At 36.8% G+C, this 17,996-nt stretch overlaps 1 protein-coding gene across 5 annotated transcripts in view; it reads left to right on the forward strand.

Annotated features, from left to right (window-relative positions):
- The window catches only part of LOC139113297 (C-type lectin 37Db), a 140,970-nt gene that overhangs the window by 57,485 nt on the left and 65,489 nt on the right, over positions 1 to 17,996 (forward strand). The window contains exon 1 of one of the 5 annotated variants that reach the window (XM_070674342.1): positions 10,194 to 10,686. The exons of the other annotated variants lie outside the window; for them this stretch is intronic. The gene's annotated coding sequence lies outside the window, so the exon portion shown is untranslated. Of the gene's footprint in view, positions 1 to 10,193; positions 10,687 to 17,996 lie in introns of those variants that run through there. 5 annotated transcript variants of the gene reach the window in all.

Raw genomic sequence — 17,996 nt, forward strand, 5'->3', positions numbered from 1 at the left:
TACGGGATGTGCATATATTTTATATTATATATTTTATTATTATTAATTTTTCACGCGGACCGCGTTTATTCAGGAATAATGTTAGTATACGAAAAGCATGCGTCTGACCTACTGATTGTGATGCGCAGCAGCGGAGTTACATCTGTAACAAACAAATAAATTTGTTATTGTAGAGAGATTAAAGTAAAATTTACTATAAAAAAAAATGTTTTACGTTTCTAATTAGTGTTTTAGTTAAACAATTAAAACAATTATTATTTTGGATTGAATTAAGATACAAAATGATTCTAATAAATACCAAGAAAATTTAATTTTATTTAAATAAAACTGATTCTTACCTTTGGGTTGCTCCGCTGAGGCATGATGCCTTTTCTCAGGCCTCCTCCTCCTCTCAGGACTTGATCCTCCTTCCGGACAAGATACTGGCTACTTCGGATTTCTATTTAAACAAAAAGAAAAAAAGAATATGTGGTTAATTAGATTCTTGTCTACATATGTATATTATATTTAAAAGAACAAGAGGAAAAACGAGAACTAAATAATGCGTACAAAAAATCGTCAATTTTATTTTATTCAATTTTATTAAAATTACTTTGGGATTGTACGATCTTCCTTCGAGGCCTTTCCTGTTAGGATGTCGGGTCGGATTTCGTCAGGTATTGGCGACGAGAATATTCCAGTCTCTCCTCTGCGTCTAAAACAGATAAAACATTTTTGTTGGTTATTAACAAATTGACTATGAGATTGTTAAAAAGATACGATTATTTCACGGCGTGCGTAGAGACCTGCTTGCGTAGTTAACTGCGTAAGTCTACTATTATGTGCGACGCGACGACATCGACGTGAACTCCCTCGCGAGTCTCGTGCGTATTTAAGTTACCACGGATCGTGCGGTTACGGTAAGTTCTATCTATCCACTATCAGAGTGGTCGACCATCTTGTGTGTATGATGCGTGCACGCAAACCACGTACGCCGCCCTCACCGCCGACCTCTGTGTGTTGCTCGCTCACTACGCAGCATTACCACGATACATAAAAAGAACTTCTCACCAGAATATTAACCGGAACTCGATTCTCATAGATAAAATCTTACTTTGAGCGAGCTTTGGTCGAACTGATTGACGATGACCTTTCGTTCTATCAACAACATTTCTATCGACCATGTTATGGAAAATTCCGTGGCTCGCGAAAACGTCGTAGACGGTATTAAAGTTAATTGTCGATCAGCTTGCTTGAAGCTCAATCGAAGTAGGCCTGAATTGATCACTCGCGGGTTACGTGCAGATCGGCCGGGAGAAGTATAACATATGGGAATTGACTTACTTTGAAGGAAGGTACAGTGATGTTAAGAGCTCTCCGTACGTAGAACGTGATCAGGAGAAGGTACTTTTCGCCAGGGTAGCGTGGTCCTTCGTCAGATATGCGCGAAACTTCCAACAAGAACGGAGCGTCGATTGCGTAGATCATCCTGCTCACGCGGCGTGGGTGTCCGAGGAGGGACTGCGGGGACCGAAGATTGCGCAGCGTACGGCGCACGTCGCACATGCGTCGTTGGCGTATGCCCGTATTTGAACGCTCAACAATATTGTCCATCTGCGTTATAAAAAAAATTAATGCGTTAAAAAAAGAATCCATAAGCTAAATATTGTACGAAATACGAGGCAGATGTTAACTGCAATATGCATATCGCGCGTCTGTAATGGATACGTCTCGGTATTCATTAATTAACTTTATTTTTTGTAGTTCACGTAATTAACTTGAAGAAAAAAAATATAATCAATGTAGAACTGTATACATATATGTATATTATATTTAAAAGAATAAAAAGTATTCAAAATGCTAGGAGAGATATACATATGTATATGTGGAGTCGTAGTTTCTTGCTATAAATTGTCGAAGTAAATTAATCTTTCTTTAACGTAGAAAAAGCAAGAGTAAATTGTGCGCGCTCTGTAATGCTTAGTATTATAAAAAATTAATAAAATAATATGTGAATTTGTAGGCAACTTTTACATATTCAATTTTTCGCAGAAAGATTTATATAAAAATTAAAATGTAGTATATCGATAATGCGGCAAATGTTAATTTATTTATTACTAAACTTATATTTTATATTTGTTATTCCATCACTTACATTTCATATTTCCTTACTGAAAATTTTAAATATTCGCTAATTAATTTTCTTGAAAATTTTCACGATACAATCATATATTACGCAATGTTTGCGCAATAAAACTTTTCGTAAGTGTGCATTTTCTCATTTAGAAAGAAAGTTTCAGGACTTTCAGGCGCGTTTTCTAATCAATTTCAGTCTGCGCGCTTGGGATATCTGAAGATTAAAGAAACCTTTCGCCTGCCAACTTGTACGGTTGCCAAGGATTTCCGGTTGTAGCGGACTATGTTTCGTTTCGAAGAGAAATCCGTAATTTCGCGTAAATATCGGAATGACAAGGTAGACGGAAATTCAGCAATTGCCGGGAAGAGCATTTTTTGGAGGGAGATAGAAAGTGAAGAATCGTTGATTGTTGAGAGGATGTTTTGCCGCGTGAACAAATAAAATTTTGCGTCAGTACGGAAGCCCATAAAGTCCGTAGTAGTTGATTTTGACAAAAAAATATTTGCTGTTTCTGTTTGCAGAAATCACCGTTTTCTCTACTTTCAGTTGAAATCATTTTTGACAATATTTTTTCATTTCTATTTTTCTCATTTTATCCATTGTTTTATTCATTCTTTATTTCTATTGCTTTTTCTTTTTTAAATATCCTTTCGCATATAGAGATATCGATAAATCAGTGATTTTACAATGATCATAAATGCAATAGGTCGCAAAAAAAAAATGCATTAATCGTAAAAAACAGATGTGCCTAGAGGAGCGTGTAAAAGTTTGCTTTTACCGGAGCAACTTTACATCACTATTTAATTTACTTTGTTTTAGTGAAGATCGAAGCTGCATTAGTATATGCTTCATAGACACGTCCAATTCAGATAAAAATTCATCAATACAACTCGAAATACCTTCAGGCGTGGAAAAGCTCTGTGAAATAAATTCGATCCTGTACATTGAACTCTACAGATTCGCTGTAGGTCAATGATTTTATTCCATAGCGAGCAATTTAAACGACGTTACCTTGTACGCACCACAAAAATGTATAATACGTATATTACATAAACTTTACATTTATCCTTGGCAATATTAATAATTACGTTAACAACTTAATAATACTATATACGTTAATATTTCTCAATAATGCTATAAAATACTATTATAAGTATATAAAAAAATGTATTATCTCATTGATCGAAAACAACATAACACATTTAGATTTAATAAAGAAAGACACGCGCTTATTAGGCGATGTTAGAAGTTCACTTAAACAACCACGCGATCGCTCATCGAGATTGGTTCGGGAATCCTCTAATCGTGCCAATACACATTGCTTCGAGCCACGGACAGCAGGGAGATCTATCTCGTCTAATCGCTAATTCAGTCAGGAGAGAACAATTAGCCTAGCTAGGGTCCCGTAAACAGAGACTCCGACAGAATGCTTTGCAAATTGACCGATAAGCAGACCGACTAAGACCGAGTGAGTTCCATCCGTCACAAAGAGAAGTTTGAGAGTTTTGCGGTCCCGATATGTACGAGATCTCGGGTTCAGTTTGCGCGGTTTATGAATGACCGGTGAAGAACTCGGGGGAGAACAGTTCTGTCGGTCACGGCAAAGTAATTTGTAAGGGAGAGAGAGACCGGCTCGCGTATCCCACTTCTGTGGTCGTCCAGAGGTATTCCGGAATAGAGGTCAATCAGTTAAGACGAGCAGCTTGACTCCCCGTGCTCTGCATAAGACAATGCGTGGGCTTATCTCCGCTAGGACTACGACGAGCGACGTCACTTACAATCCCACGGAGCGAGTCCGGGTGTTATCCAGACGCGTGTTAGATCAACCCGACAAGCCGACGATCGTTAGTTGGGTATTAACGCGAAGCACGTAATTAGCGAGACCGGCGATTATCGCTAATGGAAGTGCATTGTACGGAAAGGGCAAGGCAACGCGAAAACGTGAAATTTGTATTTGCGCACCCCCTCGTCGCGAAAATCGGATTATAGTTAGCCGATTGGCTGCACATCATCCCGTAACAATCTTATAAGCGGCGAATAATGGATTATTTATAATGTTATTAAATAAAAATCAACGAGAATATCTATTTAGAGCTTTAAATTAAATTATTAATTCTTTTTTTAAATGAAAAAGATATTGATTTGTATAAACAATGACGTTCCTTGTCAAAAATTAAACGATATACAAAATGGCATAATTTGTAAACTTATTAAATTATTTTAATTTTGCGAATAACGTGGTAAAAATTGTTTTAATTACGAAATGCAAAAGAAAATCGATCCATTAAACTACCAATTCTCTTAAAAAACAGTTACTAAATGGCAGCTAAAAATGTTTTCGGCGTTATCGCTTTGGAACTAATAGAAAAGACGCATTCCCTGCACTTACTGCGATAGCCGTTTACTGTCTGGCAAAAACACGGAAATGGTTGGGGTGCTAGACAGAAAACGTTGCAGCCATTCTCGAAAACGAGAATGTTGCGTATAAAAGGGAGGAATGGATGACATCTCGAGGGAGGATAAGAGCGTTTGTAGAGTGGAAAATGGGTGGAGAGCGAGCACATAGTCGTGTCAGGAAATAGAATTCAATGTCTGCTTTAGTGATTTGCAAAAACACTTTCCTCAATATTCGTTATGCAAAACTCTTTTGAAATACCTCCACGGGGCCTTATCGCCACCTAATATTTATAGTCTCTACACGAGATAATATTATGGCGAGAACGTACGATGAAAGCACGCTCTTTTCCTCGCTCTACATTGTAAAATTATGGTACTGGCGAGACTTTATTGACATTAGTAAATCATTGCGAATAGCAAAAGAGTCAGGTGAAACGTGAACGGATTTCCTTCCGCCGCCTTCTCTTTTTTACGAACCTTTTTTAACATCCATGTACTTTAACATTCGACCGAGCGTTTAAAAAGATTTGTGAAATATTCTTGCGAAGTGGTTCAGTCGATAAATGGGCAGATTCATTTAGAAATAAGGTCACGGAAAAAGTATTATACAAGCCATTTTTGTGTCATTCTTAAAAAAGAATTATTGTAATAAAGAACGTCACACACGTAGATAGGTACGCACACTCGCAAAGTGCGTTAAATTTATTTCTGCCTCAGTAATATTTTCCAGAATATTGTCTTAATTAATATGCATATGCAATGATTCGCAAAATCTGAGCGATGTGTAAATGTCGCGAAAGAAAGAAAGAATAATTGTGAATTGCGGCAGAATCTTGCTGCGTGATAAGGAGTTAGAAAGAGTTGTGATGTACGGCGAAATGAAATATCCCGGTGGGAAATTAAAATGCTAGGCTTGCTATGAAGACACAAGCTCTTCCGCTTACTTATTTATTCCATTACAGAAGCCAGTATTTCAACGCGCGAGTGAGAGGCGGCGCATCAATGCGCCGGTCTTGCGCGCTATTGCGCTCGCGTTGCGCAAATTTGCGGCGAACTCGACACCCGCGTCTCCGGTTTATGAGGAGGGAATGAAAATTACATTGCGAGATAAAGCATGGATTTTGAATAATGAAGTTGTACCCCGCGAAGCGTGCAACGACGCAAACTTTTTAACAAAGAGGAAACGCACGCGAAAGTGAAGACACGCTCTTTTCTCATATTGCAAATATAATGTTATGTACGTCGATTCGCGTTTTGAAGATATTAATTTGCGTTATCAGATGCGATAATTTGCGTCAATTGTAGCAAAAAAAGATAAAAAAAAAAAGAAAAAATAAACGAGCTGTTTAAACTAAATGAGATAAACGTTTGATTAATTTTATATTCAACGTAATTATTCCTATTTTATTTGACGTGTAACGGATCGAACGGTTAAGAGAAAATTTTAGCGAGCTGTCGAAATTACTGTAACACGATTAACCCATCAATTATTCGATTACATGCTATCACAGTCATTACGCATATTCTAGAAAATTTGATTCTAATTTGCAACGTGTTCTGTATAAGCCATTATTTAATTCACGTAACATTCCTGTCTATATTGATAAGCGTCGGTATTAAATCGATGGCTTTTATTCTAAAATACAGTGCATAGTCGTGTAGAAATATCTGAGTGCTTTGATCGAAACTCGTTTATAAATTATGTTAACTAAATTTGCTTCAAATTACAAATTGCATTTTATTAGATTAGATTTTGGTACGGGAGGTGAGTGCAATAAAAAAAAGCAGCGTTTATTTATTTAAAACTATCTTAGTGATCCAGATAACATTATATCGTTTTAAACATTTGTTTATTATTTTTATTAAAATTATCAGACGTATTCGCGACGCTCTTCTAATGTCTTGTGTCACGATTTTCGACACTCGGCTCTTTTTATCTTGACATATCTCAAGCCAATATCGTTGCAATTTATCACGTGCCGGCTACTGTATGACGGATCGTCGACCACAGCCGGAACTATAAATTACAAAGCTACCGCAACAATTAACCCAATGAGGTGCCAATGGCTAGAATAATTTCACTCTATGAGCTGTTAGTTCAGCGCCTCTAACTATTCTAATATTATTATATTCTATGAGTTGTTGGTACAACGGTGCATAAAGTTAACGTCAATCGAACAAGTTTTGGTAATAGTTTTTGGGAAAGATTATCACAGCGACGTTTATGTGCGAGAAACTAATTGTACGAGGTCGTTTCAGGTCACTGAAACCGACAGTGAAGGTATCATAAGCTTTCGTATCGCGATGACACCGATATTTTATGATGGTTGAAGGCTGTTAAGTCTTAGTGAAGGTACAGAGTTCTAGATCGCGATGAACCAGGAATCAGTCGGCATCCCGAAGAAATATCCACTCTCTTTACATCACGATGCCGCGCGAGTGAAAATATTGATAAAGGTTGCTCGTGATTATACGTTTTGTTTGCGTACACCAACTCGATGATGAACGTTTTCTCGAACCCGTCGGTGGTTTCGCGTAAGGTGGAATTATGGGAAACGAGTTTACGTTCTTCTTCTTATTCGCGACGATCACGCAATGCTACCATAAAGATTTAAAATCCATAACTTTCTCGTTTTTAATGTTAATGCATTATTTACATACGGCTAATTAGGTATCCTATTTTAATTAAAAAATTTTTATAAATTATTACTAATTCAGAGAAAGTAAAAATATGCAATAATGAAACTAATTAAGCTACTATTCGGTGAAAACACTTGGCATCTTTATATTCTATAAAATAGGAGTTGAGAGCATTTTAATTTGTTCACAATCAAGATATAAATTTTAACTCGAAAGAACCGTAAACCAATCATTCACTCTCTCTCTCTCGCTGTGATGTCTACCATTAATTTCACCTAACTATCGTCGACAATATACTTCTTTTTTTTTTCCTTTTTTTTTATGGGAAGAGAGACAACTTCTTCGATCGCTACCGTGACATATACGTGGCCATTCGGGCCAAGCCCCCGCGAAATCATTCACGCAGACCTCTCACTCTCCCCACGTACTCGCCAGTGTACGAGCCGGCGGGGGAGACAGGAGAAAATCATGAAAAACATGAGTGCAAGCGAGCGAGAGCGAGTGCCGTTCTGCATGAGAGAAGAAGAAAACGCGAAGACCCATTCTCTTCTCTCTCTTCTTTCGTTCTCTCTCCAGTTTCAACTTGTGAGAGACTTGGCGAATGTCCTGGTAACGAGAGAAGTCGCCAGTGTCTCGGTAGACCTCCATCTGGTACAGCGGTCTAAACTTCGGGAATCGTCCGTCCGTCCGGTCGAGTTGTTCGCGTGCCACCTGGCAAATCGCGCCGCCAGGTTTTTTCGTCTCATTGTTTCCTCTTTCTCAGCCCTCACCTTAGAATTTAACCTGCCCGATACTCGTGGGAACGAGAGCGTGCGAGCCGGAATAAATAGTACCCCGAGTACGTTTCTCTCGCGGCACGTTCGAGATCGGTCTTGGCGCGTGCCGATCGCGACAAGATCACGAACGGGAATTTCCGAGTTTCTTGGTGCGATCAGCTCGTATCGGGTCCTTTATTCGCGCCGCGGGCTATCGCGCGCCGGCATTGATACCTGTTATCTGATCGATATCATACGGATTGAAATTGATGGCAGCTATCTCGATTGCTTCTGGTAATAGTGTTGAAAGTAATGTCTTAATACAGCATTTATTGTTATATTACCGTCAGTAAAAATAGAAATCTAATATGTTAAGAAATGCTTAAGAAATTAATTTGTCTCAAAATTATCATCTATATACTTTACAAAATAAAAATTTTATATAAAATAAATAATATAAATATTAAATTGAGTAAAATTGAGTAAGGTATTAATATTTTTTTTATAATAATGGAACAACAATGGAAAGAAATGTTTCACGTGTGAATTAATTTAAAATCTACTTTTCTTACGTGGGTGCAAAATTTATTTATGAGTTGACTTTGGTGTAAAATTATATTTTTATAGACATGAATATCTATAATATTTAACGTGCATTATTTTTATTGTGTATATCGTATGTATTCGAAAAAATGAAAAAAGGAAGTATCGCTCCTCGATATGCGTTCACTCTCTAATAAATACTCTCTCCGCGGTGGATATTGCGGTCAAGCGGAAAGTAAGTGTGAATGAGAGTGCAAGATACACAAAACGCCGATGCATCGCGTGATCGTGCAATTTAATTCGATGACCGAAGTGTATTAGACTTGTCCGAGTGATATGCTACCGCATCGTTGATCTAATCGGGAGGAAATAATTTGTTTGGCCGCACCCGGGCGGCACACAGGATCTGATTGGCTGTAGATGATCGATCGTTGTATATTGAATCGTGTTACCGTATGTGTGAAGAGGGAATTAGGGACAATCTATATGTATATTATCATTGTTGCTGGGCGATAGGGCGTGATCGTTCGACAAAGATACTTTTTTTAGTAGAGTTAGATTCGACGAAACATCGATTTGCTAAAAGTTAAACTGAACAAGTCACTAAAAGTTAAATCAATTTTTTTTGTTTTTTAAGATATAAAAATATATAAACGTATATATTTCGTTCCTTAACAGTTTCAGACTAATTAACATAGTTACTGTCCAATTAATCGTATTTGAAACGGAAAATTAAAAAGCAATTTGATATAGAATTTGTTTTACGTAATTAAGGTCAACGAATCGAAATACGAGAGGCTTTTGACCGATAAATCGACGATTTCGTAACAATCCGCGTACTTGAAGTTGTTGCTATTGCAAACATTCCGTTTCTAATTTGCGTTCCACTACTAGTTTTAACGTTCACCTTTAAGAACGTCGCTCGCGTAAAATGTCCATCAAGTGATAGTACCGTCGCGAAAGTTTCACGGATAGGTACGATATCTACTATTTAACTAACGCTTAATCACTAGTATTTAATTTGCCATTTGCATTTTCGCAGACGCAAATAAATTATGATATAAATAACTCTAGTTATTTATTCAATGTCACAGGGAATTATAACTTTGTAATTGTAAATTAAACTAATTGGTAGTATATTTCGTAAAAAAAAAATCAAGTAATTAATTGTAATTTTTTAAACGGCAAAAAGAAAACCAGTTTGATATTTTTTTTTTTAATATTCAAATTTTTTGTTTTGTTTTATCTCCACTGTTTTAATCACAGTGGCTGTCGATTTCAATTAGCTACAAAAATATCTGTCACATGTGTGAATACGTGCGAGATTTGAAAATTCGGTCGTCTACTTTGTGATTCTGCGTGAAACATGAATCAAACATTTCTATTAGCATATTACAGTCGCTCGATATAATATATGCAACGATTCAACGCGGCGCCTAGTGATAATTTTAGCGATACTGTAAATCCAGTGCTGTATAAATTGATTTTGTTTATTATACGAAAATCAAACGAGGAAATATTTCTTTCCGGTTTTAAAAGATATCGTATTTAGGAATTGGTGTTATAAAATTAGAAAGCAACCTATAGTAATTACCTCAAAGCGACTCGCGGTGCTTAGCTTTTTTTTTTTTTTTTACTTTTCTCAAATTCCAAGAATCTAACCGTGATAACTTGCATTAAATGTCACAAACCTTCTTCTTTTCGAGGCAGTTGTAATTTCACTTCCACGTGCGTAATCTACTTTCACGAAACCGGTATTGTGGTGCGCCATATTTAATCTATCGGGATCGCAGGGACACAGGAAGCCACTTGACGCTGCGGTGGGAGATAAAATGTCCATGTTGTAAAGGTGTGTATACAGTTAACGAACGAACATCTAAAGAGTATCGAGCGCAAGCGATCGTATTAACAAATAAAGCAGTAACAAAATCCACCACGCCAGCTTCGCAGCGCCGACGGATATTCGCGTTTCTTGCGTGTTTGGTGTTCGTTCGGTAAATGTATACGCGTCTTAAAACGAATCGGCCAAATTAATGCCGACCGCGAATATATAAAGCCGAATTGTTTCACGAGGTTATATTCTCTTTGTCGGGATCATAGTGCGCTAGTGGACGTGCTGAAGGTGCGAAGCAGCCTCATGTGTTACGGTACGCCGTGCTAGGGACGAAGAAGGCGGAAAAAAAAAAGGAAGTGAGGGACCCTCGGTGGAATTTCTTTAGCCAACTTTGCGAAACGGTGAGTCAAGTAGTAAGATAAAGTTTAATGGATCTTCGGGCTCGAACTTTTGATGTACGGACGAACGAGAGAACGCATTCAAGCAGTACGTGAGCTTCATCGTAACTTTGAACCGTACCCGCGTTAAAACGCTTCCACGCCTGATCATTTCTTACGTCTGCCTGTCGCTTTCGCGAAGAAAACGTGCCGGCCCGCGACGTTGTTTCGTTTTATCTCGAATAAAGTTGAGCGAGATAAATGTTATTTAAACGAAATAAGTAATTCCTTCGTTTTAAAATTTACAAACTACGAAATGTAATGTTATTGACGAGCTAGAACAAGGATTTTTTTTTTTTTTAATTAACAGTATCTACATAAGACGAGTTACGATTTTAATAATAGATTACTAAAAAAAAATACAATGAGAACTGCACGAGTGTAATGTAAATTGAATATGATTTTGCAACTATTGCTCATAGTATTGCCACTTCGCTTAATCGAGCATCTCGGTTGCTATTCGAACAATCGAATTTGCTGGATACCGATACCACGACATATCGATCGGCCAACAAACGAATTTACCGAACATTTGCCTGCTAATTCACCTATGCATGCCACATAATCCGGTTACGTCGCTGGCACCGCAGGAATGCGCGGATACTCAGCAGTGTAGCTAATAGTACTGTATTGTGTCGGTTTTCCCATAAACGTAAATGTCTTTATAAGCAAATGAGTATAAATGACAAACAAAGGATACAAAAAGAAACAAAGCCAAAATACCGTAACTTTTGTCAATTAAGAATTAATTTGAATAATTATTGCCTAGATTTATGTAAAACTATAATATTTTATATGCATATTAAATAATCAACAACATGTACCGACAGTTTTATTTAACTTTAATATTTGAAGTTGTTTACGGAGTCATAGATTTTTTAATCGTTTTTTGTTTACGATTAAATATTGCAACGTATGACGTCTCGATATAATAGAGCTCACGCAGAATCCTATTGATCTATGGTTACAGGAAATGCGGTTGTCACATTCTGTGTGCTCCTTCATACATATAACAGTATAACCCTTTGACATATAAACCCTATTCGATGCGACCTTAGTTCTAGCAACCTACGATCTCGGTTTCAGTTCTTAGTTTACAACCGAATTAGATCAATCCTTTTCAGTTAAAACAAATTTTCGCGACACTTAAACACTTTAATGTAATTTTGTTTGCTCGATTAATGATGCTGCAATCTTTAAAATTCTCTTGTTTTAAAGTAGAATTAAAATCTCAAGAGGCATCGATCAAAGAACTTTTTTTATTTGGAGTTATTAATAATATTAATACTGTGTCATTAATGATTTTATATTCGAGAAAGCAATTCAATATTCCGAAACTTGGAACTGGTTTGTACGTGCGCCGCAATTGAATCGGCCGATTTGTCGAGGGTCTGACCAAACGTTTGTCTGCCAATTTGCTTAGACACAACGTGCGTGAATCTACGGGAATCTCGTTAGCGTTATTGGGTATACAGTAACGCGCGAATGCGTCGCGATTACAGTGAAGAGCAAATTGTCCAGTACGTTGCCCGGAAACGGACTTTACAGCGTCGTCGTCTTAATGAACGATCGTTCTTCCGCCTCGGCAAACGCGATCTTCACGCAACTGAAAATTAAACCGAGTCTTCCTCAAGCTCTGAATCTATGGGCGACGCATCGTTAACGGTAATAATGGTAGTTTCCTTTTTCAAATTATATTACGGTACAGTTAAAAAAAAAAAAAAAAATGCGTTATGGTTACATTAATTATTTTTGCACGAATACATATATATTTTTATTTTATTTTTGTTACTAAATATCTATGAAATCCACTTTAAATATACATCTAAGTGCGAAGAATATGGGTCAACAGAAATAGACGACAGAAACGTCATAACCCAAGAATTAATTTCAATCTTACAAACTGCAAATATAGGTGCGACTAAAATTAAAATTAATATTAATGAAAGTGTCATTAAAAGATATAACTCGCAAAAAAAAAAAAAAAAAAAAATGAATTTAAGTGGAAAATATATATGTATTCATCAATTTGTAAACGTCAAGTTAATTAACACTTTTAATTTGAGGTAAAAATTTATATTTATTGCAAGTTGAAAATTTAATATATTCTATGGAATTATTTCGGTGCTTGATATTTGCCATTATAATTAAGCAACGAGCGTACTCTTTAAATCTGATTACGCCATTTTTCTCGTTGCTGCGAGCCTCGCTGATTCAGCTTCGCCGTACACAAAATATACCAAATTGCCGGATCGTAATTTCAACTCTAAATTGTCCAAAGGATCTGTCAGTGAAATTAAAGGGTCGGAGGGATGGGCTTTGGGATAGCCCTCTATACATATCGATTTAAACAAAACCGTTTTATTCTGTGCCAAACGGCCGATCGCGATCGAGCTGTCCGCTGTCATACTACGTCAAGCTGGATTTCCGCGAGTTGTAAAATATCATCGAACGCCGCGGGAGTAATTCGAAATCCGTTTTATCAATTAATATCGATGGACGACCGTATCCCAACGGTTTCGTAGGCATTTCGCTGAATATTGGGCTCGCAAAGCCCGCCGGTATAATTGCCGCTGTGGTATCGTTTGTCAGTAACCCGTCATTACTTTGGTTTCTCTTTTTTCTCTCTATGTTGTTTGCGGCTAGCTTTGGTTATACCATTTTCACGACGCTATTCTTCTTCCTTTCTCTTTCGTTATCCCGGAATTAATTCGCATCGACGGTTATTATTTCCCGTACGATTTCACTGATAATTAAGCGATAATTAATAGGCTATAAGAAATGCAAATGAGCTTTTTAAAAGAGCCGTGTATACCCGGTTGCGCTCCCGTGAAATATTTCTCCTCATTTCGTATCTCGTTAAATCTAAAGACCAGTTACGAAGAAGCGACTTGTATTATTTGTTAATATTTATTTTTTATTACATTAATTATTTTATTCCATTTAATTCGCGGAGACGATCTTTAGGAACTTTTTAAGTGAAGATAGATACTTGAATCTTATTTTTAGTTCGTTATACATATGCTAACGGAGAAACTTCTTCGCTTCTCTTGTGAAGACAATCCATTTCCATTTGCATCGCGATACGCCAACGTATATACGTACTAGTAATTTCATCTACTACGGAACCGTCTTATCGTTAGTAGTATCGTCGTTGGTCGGAAGTTTCGACACGCGGTACGAATTTCGCACTCGTGCGGTAAGAGAGGAGAAACGGAAACTGCTAGCGAAGGAAGCATCGCGCCTGTTTGTCGAGCGTGTAACGAGTACCGTGGTAATTGCTCCGCAATCGAGGCGGTAACCGGTGCAATATCTGCATGCATTGCACCCCGCGGACGAGGCTGAATGGCGCCTGCGTCAAGAGTACCGTATCTACCGATGCTTTCTAATGCCTCCATGACGACGTGGGACACGCGAATGCACGGCTCTTTTGTTGCCGCGATCGCTGCATTCGAATTGTCACGCTTTCGACGCTAAGCTGTCCCGTGATCTAGCGGCGTTCTATCATTATTCCCGAGTGACAGTGTACGTTTTAAAAGGGGGATGGAGAGGAAAGAATTAAATTAATGTAGATCACTTTAAAAGATAAAACCTATACAATTGAGCGTTTACCTATTCACTGCAAGATTAGGATAATTTATTTTGTAATGAAATGTTTAGTGAAAGATCTTTTTAGTCGAGTTTGAAATGTAATGCGACATCTAGTAAGATTTTTATTTCTGGTTTAGTTGAGTATTCCTAATAGGGTTAACGATTGCAATAAATTATTGTTAAAGTAAAAACCTTTCTAAAGAGCACAATTGTTCTGATGTTATCTCGTGTAGCATCGATGCTGCGCGCGCTTATGTATTGCTTCGTTACGTGCCATTACGAAACAATTACGTAAGGTCAACGTGTGGCAATGAGTGCAGCCAAGCGGCAGGTTAATTCTGCCGCTATTGGAACGAGGAAAAGGCGTTTTTTTCCCTGCATCCTACATGTTGATGTAACGAGAATAGCACAGATCGATGTCGCTTCCGTACGGACGGTAGAAGAATAAAAATTTAGATGTATTACAAATAAGAGTAATGAAATAAATATGTATTTTATGTATTAAACTATGTTGGTGGCGACAATTATTTAAGTGCTTTAATTAAAATCTTTTAATTAAAATATTTTAAGTAAGAATACCTTTTTATTTAAAAATTTTAATATAAAATATTTTCAGTTTTAATTTTACTATATTATATCTTATATTAAATCAGAAGCTTTTGGGAAAACGGAAGAATTTAAACTGTCTTTTTTTTTGTTCACTGAATTTCTGTTTCGTAATTAAAGGAATTATTTCTTCATTGTTCTGTAAATTTTGCATAAACTACTTATTAGGGAAGAACTCTGTTTCCTGATGAACATATTTCCACTTCGCCTATTTCTTTTTTTTTTTAAAGCTCTGATTACGAATCTGACTTTAAAATTTGTCCGTTGAAGAAAAACATTGAGCAAATGAAAATTTATGAAATTTTTACGCTGAGCCGTCGTGTTTTTCAAATTACTGTTCACCGTGTGGCGAATTATCGTGCGTAAAAAAAAAGGAGGGCGTACAAATTTTTAATTTCACGATTTTCGCGTATCGCTGCACGGGAAATAAAGGATCGGGATGAGTCTGACGGATTCGGGGAGAAAAACGAATAGAATCGCATGAATGATAAATAAATCCTGCGGTAGTTTCCTCGATGAAACCCGGCGGTTTTTACGCATAACTGAGGCGCTCGTTAATTGTTTTGTTTGCATCTACTTTGCATTCGGTGGCAGCGCGATTTATTGCGCTAATAACATCAAGGGTGATCCGATTGCGCACTCTCTGGAGATCAAAATTAATGCAGCTAATTTGCAGTGAGGACATTAGCGTAACAAATTTATGTTCCGTCGTCGTCGGTTGAACGGAATGACAGGAAATTCGCTTGAGCGACGTGCGACGAAGAGATTATCCGTGGAATTAAATTTCTGTAGGCCACCCGCATTTTATGCATAATTAATTAATCAGTTTAATCACTAACTTGTCCAATTCTGTTGTTCTGTTGTATTAGACGAGTAACGTTATTTCGCCGGAATATGGACAACTGTATCTAGAAACTATTAATATTAAATCTTGCTAACGAAACGTTTAACTAACAAATTCACGTTTCTCGTTTCTCTTAGATTGGAAATAAGGTAATCGAAAAGCACTACGCCTAACGCTGAATATTACGTACGGCGCGCGTCCATACGTATATACATTTATTGACACGTATTTAAATATCGACATAACACAAGGACATGTAAATGTAAAGACTAGAAGTATTACACATTATGAATCATGTGCTGCGTATAGATTTTATAATTACACATGTCATTTTTATGAAAGTAAATGTCATTAACATTATTCAATGTATTTTTCAAATGTGGCACGATCGATCGAAAGAAAGCGGAAAGATCTAATTGAAAACTGTTATTGCAATTGGGCTTTCCAATAATGTCGAAATATAGTACGTATTGGACGATAACCGTTTCGATGTTACGTATTTTCGAAAAATCCTCTTTTATTTCTAATCGGTAGCGCGATCGGATTTCCCAAGCGGCGTCGCGTTATGACCTTAGAGAGACAAGTTCTGTCTTCAGGTGAGCAAACAGGTGCACTCGACTAGGAGATCAGGTTGCGCGAGAGATCGGCTAGCTAGCGTTGCCGACCGGTTTCACGCTCAGGGAATTCAGGTGGACAATTGCTGTCTGTGCCCTATCACTTCGAGCATTTCACAAGCGGACTACTCGAAGAAAAGGGAAACGTACACGTGTCGGATTTTTCCGCGACTAAATACTTTTTTTCTTTTCATTCGCCGGAATTATCTAAGATACAAATAAAACTTATTATTTGCATATTTTATTTATGTACGTAATAATAATATACGGGTTACATAAATTATATATTTGATGCACATATCATTGATTCGGTTTTCGATTAAAAATTAATTTATTGAACTGTATGAATTTAAAAGAAAGAAAAAAAGGGGCTTGATATGTTACATAATTAAATTATTAATAATTATATAAAAGTGTTTTAAGGGAATGCATAATTCTTTCTGTCATCTGAAATCCTGGTAGTGAGTATCTAGTTGCGCACCTGAATCTTAAATTTATCTGCGCACGGAGACTATGAGTCCTCCTTACAGTCTTTACCGCTCTGATAGAAGGAGATTCGTTTTATTTTAACGCTTCCTAAACCTATGGCTTCCCTTTCTAAACGCAGGGAAAGACCTGAGCATGACAAATCGGATTGCTCTTTCGGCTTTAACTTCCTTGTTCTGTTATGAACTATTAAGCTTGGATAATACTTTCTTATCGAAACATTGAAAGGCAGATGTTAGAGTTATATAATAAGATTGAATAGCTTCTAAATGATAAAATATATATTATTTATAAATATTTTGTATGTTACGTTATTTTTCAAACGAATAAAAAAATTATAGATTATTTTATGTTCACGTAACTAATTTAAATAATTGTTGTCTGATTGAGCAATTGTGTTGCGCTAAACTATCAATCAGTATCTGCCGTTATTACTTTAAGCTTCTGATACTCTTGTTAAACTGCTACATGATTTTATATCACGTATACTACATTATAAATACATATATATGTCAAGCATTTTAGAAGGCGTGCAGTTTTTTTTTTTTCCAAGTTTTAAATTCTACTGCGGAACTTGTTTAACGACCTTTCTTAATCGAGAAATCCCCACAGATGAGTTTTATGAGAATTCTTAGAAACTTTACGACTATCCTTTTGAAAGGTGGTCAAATTAATTCTACGCGAGATATCATAACGAGATGCTCGAGAAGTCGAAATTTCTTCGGGATTCTTTGACCCGCGCAATTAAGAAAACTGCATTTTTAATCGCCATAAATGCGAAGTAAATTATTCGTTGACTTATGGTAAAACTCGCGTGATTTGTTAGAGGAAACAATCGTCTGAGTTTGAAGCAAATCAAACATTTCCTCAGGTCAGGAGAACAGCATGAACGTAAATACGGATAGGTCAACGTAGCACGACAGTTCTAAGGTGAACGTACTAAGGAATATGTCGCTGTATTGACTCCTCGTATAACTGATAACGCGAATAGTGTGGTTGTGAGAGCATGTAGTAGGGCAACATATGTGTCAACAATTCATTCGATAAATAAACGATACGCGTTTATCGTTAATAAAAAAAAAAGACGAACGGATAGTTCAGCTTTTTTTTTTTTACTTTTGTTAAATGGTATT

This window comes from Cardiocondyla obscurior, linkage group LG02 (assembly GCF_019399895.1).
Source record: "Cardiocondyla obscurior isolate alpha-2009 linkage group LG02, Cobs3.1, whole genome shotgun sequence".
In the NCBI taxonomy this organism is placed as follows: Eukaryota; Metazoa; Arthropoda; class Insecta; order Hymenoptera; family Formicidae; genus Cardiocondyla; species Cardiocondyla obscurior.